The sequence below is a fragment of the Cicer arietinum genome, chromosome 6 (assembly GCF_000331145.2).
Source record: "Cicer arietinum cultivar CDC Frontier isolate Library 1 chromosome 6, Cicar.CDCFrontier_v2.0, whole genome shotgun sequence".
Classification (NCBI taxonomy): Eukaryota; Viridiplantae; Streptophyta; class Magnoliopsida; order Fabales; family Fabaceae; genus Cicer; species Cicer arietinum.
Window position 1 is genome coordinate 68,160,726 of NC_021165.2, and position 10,402 is coordinate 68,171,127.

Below are 10,402 nucleotides of genomic sequence, written 5' to 3' on the forward strand. Positions count from 1 at the left end.
AAGTTATCTCTTTAATTTACAGTTGATTTTAGGTTAAAATCCTAATATTCCACATCTTAGTGAATTTTTGATGTGTTGCGTATATTCCAATTGCTCCAATATAATACATTAAGATTAATCCTAAAGTAATATTGGATAAATATATTTGATATGAATCTCCATGTATTATCACTATACCAAAATATGGATTTTATAGCGCATCTTTAACATCGCTTGTTAAGTAAAAGCGTTGTTGTATTATATTTTAAAAATACAATGAGTCTTAGACAGCTTTTTTGTTTTAAAAAGCGTTGTATTATGTGGATGTCTTTTAAAGTGTTTTTTTTTTTTTTTATAAAAAAAATGTCATAGATACTAATATTTTAAAAATACACGAAGTAAATATGACAACGTTTTTATAAAAAGCGCTGTCTTAGTGTCTTTTAAAGGCGTTTTTGCTATAAGCTCTGTCTCAGAGTCTCATTTTTTTTATTTATAATTATTTACAAGTAATCGGTTCAAATCAAAACCCTAGTTAATTTCTTCATCAAACTTTCTCTCGGCGAAATAATTTATTCACCAAACCTCTATTTTATAATTATCTCTCCCTTCCCCATCCCTTTCCAACAGCGATGTATCATCTCTGGCGTCGTCACATCTCTTGAATCCTCAAACCTTTCTTCGACATAATTCATCTCATCTCCGACCACGTAACCCTTCGTATCTCATATCCGACGCAACCCTTCTATGTGGGACCACATCTATGATACGACTTCGCCATCTCGTCGGAGCCGTCACATCTTAACTTCTCCGCCATTGTAAGTGTTGCGCACCACTTCTATTTTTCTTGTCATTCTCATTTATGTTTCATTTTTTTTTTCTTCTGAAATTTTTTAAGGCTTTCATTTTCTGTTTCTATTTCATTGTTAGGGATTCTTTTTCAGTCATTATTATATATCTTGAGTCTTCAATTGGTTGCGTTTATGATATCGTGCTCACAGTCGAAGTACTATGGAATTGGTTTTAGGCCTGGAGTAGATCTGTTGATTTAGAGCTAACAACATTATCAAGTGTCAATCATATCGAAATGATTCCAAGCGATGCAGGCTATCAAGACAGATACATTGTTCAAGAAATAATCAAAGAAATGGCTAAAAAGACGCCGAGAAGCATTTGGAAAATGGGGTACTGCAGTAGTTCTGACTGGGGAAGTATTTGAAAAATTGAAAGGTTTAAAAGACGAAGAGAAATATCATTAAATTGTTTGGCCTCCAATGGTTATCATTCAGAATACAAAGCGTGAACAAGATGAAAATGATAAGGTATAGCTGTATTTTTTATTTAATTGTAAAAAATATCTTATATATTTTATAATCTATAACATATATAATTAATATTAGGATCTATTAGTGAATGTTCATTTACTTGTATTTTATAAATAGAATTTACTTTGTAATAGAAACTATATAATATGAGAATCATACTATATTCACTCTTTTTTCTTTCTTTCTCTTATTTATCTTTACACTTTTATATTTTGTCATTGTTTCGATTAATTTACAATATGTTAATCTAACAACATTAAATCTAATGAATGTATATTTTAATAATTTTTAAATGCTAATTTATATATATATATATTATGATTATTTACTCCTATGAATTTTAAAATAATTCAATATTTGTGCATTCCTGGATTGCACAAATAATTGTTTTATTTATTATTTAGATCTACTATATAGTTCTTGAAGAACTTTAAAAAATTCAATATTTATTCTCAATGAATTATGGACGAACTCAATATTCGTGCATCTTGAAGGATTGAATAAATAATTTTATTTTATATTATTTGGATCAATTATAGTTTTTTAAAAACAAAAAAAAAAGAATATTTATTCATATAAATTTGAGAAGAATTTAATATTCATGCATTCTCGAAAGATTATCCCATACCTCCTTAACATAATCTTTATAACCATCAAATTCCTCCCAACACTTCAACATATGAAAAGGTCTTGATCCCCAAGTATCTCAATCATCACAGAAGAATAATGGACAATGATCTAATAAGCCTCTATCCAACGCCCATTGCAAACAAATGGGCCATTGACGACCCCGCCTCTTTGATAAAAGAAATCGGTCTAATCTTCTCATGACAGATCCATCCAAACGACATCAAGCAAAAGTTTTACCATTTAAAGGCAAATCATTAAATTCTGATTCATCAATAAAATTATTAAAACACAAAATGTCTTCCATTTGGATATCTCCACATACACACCAACAACAATGTATATCGCTCTCAATGTTCTCAACTATCATATTACACAGTTCTCGCTTCTTAATTCTGTCACAAGGTGCATAAACATTTACCACACAAATTTTTCTCTAGTATCCTTCCATTCCCCCTCCATAACTAATGCATGATTTAATATGGAAGAACTCCACATATGGACCCGCGATTTATCCCACAAAGTTAGTATACCTTTGAATCTACCTACTGAGGGTTTGAACGAAAATCCAAACCCTTTTGATCCCCACACAATTTCACACATCTTTTCCTCCACAACCTCTAATTTCGTTTCTTAAACACACACTATATCAGGGTTTTTTTTATTTTTTTTATTCAACCCTGCAATTCTTTTTTCTTTTCAACCCCTCCCATGCCTCTAATATTATAACATAACATCTTCATTGTTAACCTTACTATCACCAAAAACTTCCTACCCCATCCACTTCTAACTTCCTATGCATTTTTTCCAATATTCACTATATCCCTTTTTCCATTTCCATTATTTTTTCAACTATAATATTTTCTTCCTCTTATGGAATTAATCGGACCTCTTTTACAAAACTTAATACTTCTTTACCCACCTTTGTCGCATCATTATTAAGTAAATCCAAATGCCTTCAATCTGCTCGAGATGAAGAATTAACCAAACTAGTTGAAGAAGAAACACTTACTTGATTTAATGAAGCGAACAAAGTTGTTTGTCTCCTATTCTTTTTCTATTGAGCCTCGAACAAAAGTCTCTCCTTCCGTTGATGCTCTGGTAGTCTAGATATTTGTTTCAAAGATAAAAATTCTCTATATTGACTTTTTAGAAAATTCTCTTTCGAATAGTCATTTTCAGTGAACCTTCCATCTGTATAATTCTACATGGCTTTCCAACATGCTCTTCAGACCCCATTATGTCTAAACATGTTGCTAAGTCTACCCCACCATGAATAAGGCTCGCACTACTACCGCCTAGTCGCGATCCAATATCACAAGTCTGCTTCGTCAAACTACCTTCATGTGTTGCTTCATCCATTTGGAAATCAATACATTTTCGCTCCACATTAAATGAAACTGTTTCATGTTGACCAAGTCCAATGGGTCCCTCCATGCCACCCTCAATTTGAATCAACGAATCTGCATGCCTCTCAACAATTTCATAACCAACGAATCTGCATGCCTCCTCCACTCCTAACTTATGGGTTTTCTCTCTCCAATAAATTATAATTATTTGGACAATTGTTACTACCCCTAGTTTTCCTCCCCGCCATATTAAGAATTAACTCCAAATTATTGTCCAACCCACCATCCTTATTACTCGCCCATCACAATCCAATTCAGCTTTTATCTCCACCCAATTCAAACCACCATTAACTTCAGTCATAAAATTTTCCAAATTTTTGGGATCCAAATTATCCCCCATAATTAGCAACTGCACTAAAAAATTTAGCTCCCTCTTCCATCGTCCCCTTCACATCCACGGTTACATCAACGTAAATAAATACTTTGTGACTCCCCATTGGTATGACTCGCAGTGAAGTGAATCTTGCATGATTTACTAAATTTTGAGCAACTGAGACCATTTTCATATCGTGGAGAATCCCCACACGCCCCCTTTTCGCCCACTCCATATCCTCCTTTTTGGTCTCGAATCTGATACCACACCAATCTTTGTTTTCTACCCACCATATATACGTATGAGACGTTTGTAGTTCTACCTTTCACCACTTCCCCCACTCTTTGGTATGTCTGGTCTTTACCGTATTTGAAAATTGCAGCAACATTCTGACCTCCACCAGTCCTTCTTGTCTCCCGCTCCCTATCAAAATGTGCTTCATTCGCCTATATTTTAAAAGAATCGAACCATACATTTCGAGTAGCTTTGAAAAGTTTCCCAACACCATTCACCTTCACAAACCTAGCAAATCCGAATCTCTGTCCCTTAAAGTTTAATCGATTTGAAAGGAAAAAAATCGACCAACATACCACACGATTTTACTCCTTCTTCATATCCTTCAAAGTAGCATATGCGGGAAAATTAGTAACATAAACTGATATTGATTTTGTCTCTCCTTTGATGTATTCATTGTCTTCTCTCCTATGAAAACCGTCTTCAACCCGATGCTTGTAGAACGCATTGAAACTGCTGCCATTGTACCCTTTATCACCGTCTAGTCCGACTTGTACCGGTTGCTTGCCTTTCCTCTTCCTTGGACTCACAAGAGTCCATTGAACCCCATCCCTTTGTCAAATTTCTCTCAGATCAACGTCAATTAACTTTATAGATAAGCCAAATCAACCATTTAAAATATACAATTAAATTTAAACTCATAAAAACAACCACAACAAGTTCAGAATAACAACAACAGCAAGAAGAGTAACAACATACTTAGAAAATAGAGAACAAGATCAGAATAACAAGAAGGCTACATTAGTCACCGTTGTTCAACGTCGTATGTAGCCTGTCACAGACGGTTGCAGTTCGTCATTTCGTGGCTCGTGGTTTCATTGGCACACATGTTCCCTCCTTTAGTTTTTTTAAATATAATAAATTAAATATATTTTAAATAATATTATATATAATACGATAATATTAAACGATTAATATCTATTAAATAATAATAAATTTTTAAAAGATTTTCAATCTCAACTTCTAAAATTATTTGTTTTTACTATATAAATAGTTATGTTTCTATATCAATCTACATAATGAGGTCAAATGCTAAACCATTTTAAATATGTTAATTTTTTTTTAAAGAAAAATTGAAGGAGGAATTAAATTATTAAATTTTAAAATAAAAAATAATAATTTTATTATTTAATAAAAATAATAAAATCAAAATTACAATTAAACTTAAATTATACAAGAGTAATACGAAAGTGAGTGTATTCAATTAAAATTTGAAAGAATTTTAAAAAACTTTTATGTGATAAAAAAGTCTCGTGGTATAATAACGTCTTTTTATAACTAAAAAAGTTTTGTACAATTCAAAAACTTTTAAAGTTTAATGGTTTGTTTTCTAGTAAAATGAATTTTGTTACAAATTTCAATAACTCTAAAATCTTCTCCTCTCCCTCTATTTCTTTCCTTTATTCTCTCTTCCCCTAATGCAAAGAATATTGTTTTTCTTTTTTTTTTTTTTTTAATTTCTACAAAAATGTATAGTTATATTTTTACTATTAAAATATGTTTAAATGTTTTTGTTTGGGAAAAAGACTCTTTTGGGAAAGATAGCATATTAGTTATTGTGTTACATTTATTAATGTGAATATTAACTTAACATTATTTTACTCATGTTATATGTATATGTATTATACATGTAATAAGTAAATATTTCTAGTGGAATGTGAATTCTTTAAATGACGTCAATTTTTTAGCTCCACTTCAAGTAGGGGTGATAATAGGTTGGGTCAAGCTAGATTGTTCTAAGCCTGAGCTTGATATTTTAAAAAATTCAAGGCCTAAGTATGGTCTGTGGCATGTCATAGGTTTACTTTGTAGGTATGAATCTGGAGTCTGGCCTTGATAAAAGTCTGATATGGTATGTTAGCCTAATTAAAACTTTATTTCATTTTAACATTTTTGAATAAGTAATCAAACATATCTTTAAATAGATTAACGAGTTAATATGTCATAAAATTAAGTTTTATTTTGATATTTAACATCTCATTTTAAAGAATATGACGTTTTATACATTATACTTAAATTATATTTTATAATAAAACATTTAAATATGTCAAAAACTAAATGAGGTTAATATGCATAGATTACTAAAAGTTGAATATATAACAATTAGATAAAAAATTAATATAATAATTAATATAGTAAAAAAAATATAATTTATATTTATTTAAGTAGGACGGCCTAATAGACCTAAAAAACTTATTATGTGACATATAGTCTGACATTTTTTTTAACTAAATATAATTTTTTAGAAATTTTAGTCTTATCTATTAAAAAAATAAGTCTAGCCTAATCTAAACCTGACGTAGACTAAACCGTAAAACCCTATGGATTGGTCTGAATAATTCCATCCTTAACTTGAAGTGGATGTAAATAACGAGAACCACGTTATACATGGTTAATGATATAAAACATGTTAGGACACATCTTATTCAATGAAAAAACATTGTCACAAAAATAGTATATTTAATATTTTTTAAATGTAAAAAGTGTTTTTTAAGTATAAAAATTTCGTTTTAATTATTTCCTTCTTTTTTAACAAGTAATTTTAGAATATTTATTAAACAAACTTTAATTTGATCTTGTTATAAAATCGTTATCAATCTTGAGTGTTGACTAGTCAATAGTGAAGAAACAAATAATTAATTAAGCCGGCTAATTTTTGTAGTTATTGGTCGTGTAAAGTTGGCCATTTCGTCGTGAGTTTTTATATTATTTAATTAATTAAGAATTTTATTGGATTAGTGTCAAATTATTATAATAAATATAATTCGAAGATGACTCTTATGTGAGAGTGAGATGATTATCTAATTCAAGAAAATATTAATGATCTCATCCTTTGTGAAAGAAAAAGTGAATATGTAAATTGATTTTTAAGATTTTTAAAATTGTAAGTCGTTTTTGAATTTTGTAAACAGATAAATATATTATTGAAATTGTAAAGTATTAATTAAATAGTTTATACGTAAATTTTTATTATTAGATATTTTGATGTAACATTGTAATGGAATATGAGGTTTATCTGTGTTGATTGCACATCAATGTCATCTTTCAGACGATAAATTTATCGATAAAATTGTTATTTCAACGACAAATTTATGAGTAATTGTAATTGTGCATTGACTAATTATAGACGAATTAATCTATTAAAAAATTAAATTTCATAAAAAAAAATTAGTTCATATTGTGATGACATTAATATGAGATCAATGTGGAAGATTAAATATTTAATTAATAATCTATAACTATAAAAGTTTAAATATTAATTATTTTGATTACTATTTTGTAATTTTAAAGCATTTATTTGTTAATTTATAAAATTTAGACATTAATTTTACTGAGAATTTGAAGTACCAATTTGATCAATGAGACAATCATTGATGAGAAAATTTGTAAGAAAAATGTTAATAACACATTATTTTTTATTGATCAAGATCTATATGAATCCTATAAAATTTATATGATTTGGTCGAACCTATGAGAATATTAACCAATAAAAAATAATGTGTTAGAAAATATATATTAAAAGTATATATGTTACTAAATTTTCTGCTTAATCACGTTTTTAGTAGGTACACAAGGCAATGAAAAGCAAATATGTAAGCGTGCCTTTTTTAGTGGGTATGCATTTCAAAGAGAAAGTGGGGTGGCTAGCTAAATTTCTTGACTGTGACTACCTTTTTATAGTCAAATTAATGATTAGTAAGTGAATAAGTAGATTGATTTTTGAAATGTATGTATCGATTATTAGTTTTAAATTTTGAAAGTGATAAATATATTTTTGAAATTGAAAAATATTAATTAAAATAGTTTTTTAGTAAATTTTTGTCATTATATATATTTTGATGTGACACTATAATTAAATATGTGTCTTATTTATGATGATTTAACGTCAATATCATCTTCTCTTACATGAATTTGTCAATAAAGTTTTGTTATCTCAAAGATGATTGTGTGAATAATTATAATTATGCATAAATTAATTATTTATAAATTAGTCTATGAAATATTTAAATTTCATAGAAAAATTAGTTCATATTGTAACGACATTGATTAGATCAACGCATATGAGTTACATATTCAACTAATATGTTATATTATAGTTTTTAATGACAAAAATTTAAATATAAATTATTTTAAATAATATTTAAAATTTCAAAAATGTATTTTTTAATTTATTAAATTTTAGGAATGAATTTGACTAAAACTATAGTTTGAAGGATTGATTTCCCTATTTATTTTCAAATTAATGGTAGGTCAATCGGACGGTGCTGCTTTGTATGACTGACTTTTACCCATATTCTAAAAGTCTTCTTTAAATGTTTTTTGTGTTGAACAAATATCCTATTCCATCAATCGTGGCTAATTATTTTCTTTTTTTGAAAGAAAATAACTTTTGTTTAAATGCTAATATGTGAATAGTACAATCAAATTGATAACAAATTATGATATTTTTCATCCATATTTTAAAATCAACTAAAAAGTAAAAGACACGCTAATGATATACATAAATATTACATAGACCAATGAAAAATTACACAACCAAAAATTTAATTCTAACAACCAAACTAATTTCTTTTATATATGATCAATGATCAAGAATAATAGAGGATTTGTGATTTTTAATTTCATCTATCTTCGATTAAAATATTTGATGATATTTACTCATATGGACTATAGGTGATATCTGATTTAATCAATTCGATCAAATGTTGACAATTCATTTGAAAAGCTGAAAAAACATTGAAATAGAGATTACACCCTTTACTCAAAAGCAAGTTACCAACTTTAAAAGAGTTATTGTTGTTTTTGAAATTCGAAAACCTTTGAAAACAATTTATGCCACCGAAAATATTACTGGGTTGAGTCGCGTACTAGATCGCTCTCTTTAAGACGTTTCGAGGCACTGCCCAAAATTGTGCAAGGCAGACTATCAACCACGAAGTCCCCAAGATAAAACAGCCCAGATACTCTGTATCGGAGTTCTACTGCACTGTAGAAAACCGTTCTAGAATTACACTCTCAATATGGCAGTCTTACGACTGACACTCGTAATATGACACAATGACCACTCGAAAGAGAAGAAAGAGATGAAGCAGTATGAAGGGGGACAAGAGAGAAATGCCTCAAATACAAAGAGCGTTTGGTGTGATTTTCCAATTGTGGAGAACCCTCTATTTATAGAGGAAATTCACAACTGGATCTGAGAAATCCATGGATCACCAGAACGTGCGCTCCAAGTAGTGCTCTCAGAAACGTGCGCTCCAAGCCCCCAAAACGTGCGCCCCAAACTCAGGAATTTGACTCTGACTTTTGACTGGACATCAAGGAAACGTGAGACCAAAGATTAGGGTTTTGACCAGGCAAAACAGACGCACGAATTCAGGGAGGAAGACTGGATCAGATATGACTAGGTGGAGGGCAATTACGTAATTAACGTTTCAATTAGAGATAGAACGCAAACAATCATTTAATTAAAAAATAATTAATTAATTTTCAGGCAAAAATAATAATACACCACGTAGCCAAAGCCAAAGACAAGCCATGTTGGCGGCGGCGCGCGTGTGTGGTGGTCAATATTGCTTGCGTTCTCTCTCCTTCACAAAATTGAGGTGCCCCTTGGGGCCCATCCCAAGTTCATTACTTCCACCTTATATACCCTACTAGTGTGTGGTATTCCTCCAATGTGGGATTTCTCAATTTTTTTAATTCACAACAACACTAACTCTCATAAATGCCATCATTATTTCCAATGAACTTTTCATTAAATGCATCATCATTTCCAACAGTTATTCTCAAACATTTCAGCAAACACAAACTAAAATGGTGCAATGAGACAAAAAATAGAAACATCACACTAAGACAACATAACATTGCACATGATCGACAAATTCACAAAACAAAACGACAATAAAAAAATAAAATATATATGCAAAATCACTTACTTTAATGAAAAAAGAGAACAATATAATTTGGAGGAATGATTGCAAACCATTAAAATAACCATAAATCACCTTTCCAATAAAAGAAGAAGAAATAAATTTGTTTTATTTTTGAGAGAGAGAGAGAAGCTCCGGTGAATTTTGTTCGTAAAACCCCAATTATGACCTATCAATATTGGTGGCTAATCCTTCAAAATAAAATAAAAAATATTAATTAAAGGGATTAATTTAATAACTATGTCAAATTATTTTTAACACAAATATTAAGAAGTGTCATAAGGATACATGTCAATGAATCAAATATAAAAATATTAATTTGGAGGTAGTGTGTTCCATTCTTAAAAAGTTTAAAAATTATTAGTGGTGTTTATCTTAAAACTACCAGCTTTAATTTCTTATCATATGCTATTAGTCTCAATACTTTTTTTTTTTGTTACCGAATACATATTATTATGTTTGAACGACAAATTATATATAATATATATATATATATATATATATATATATATATATATATAT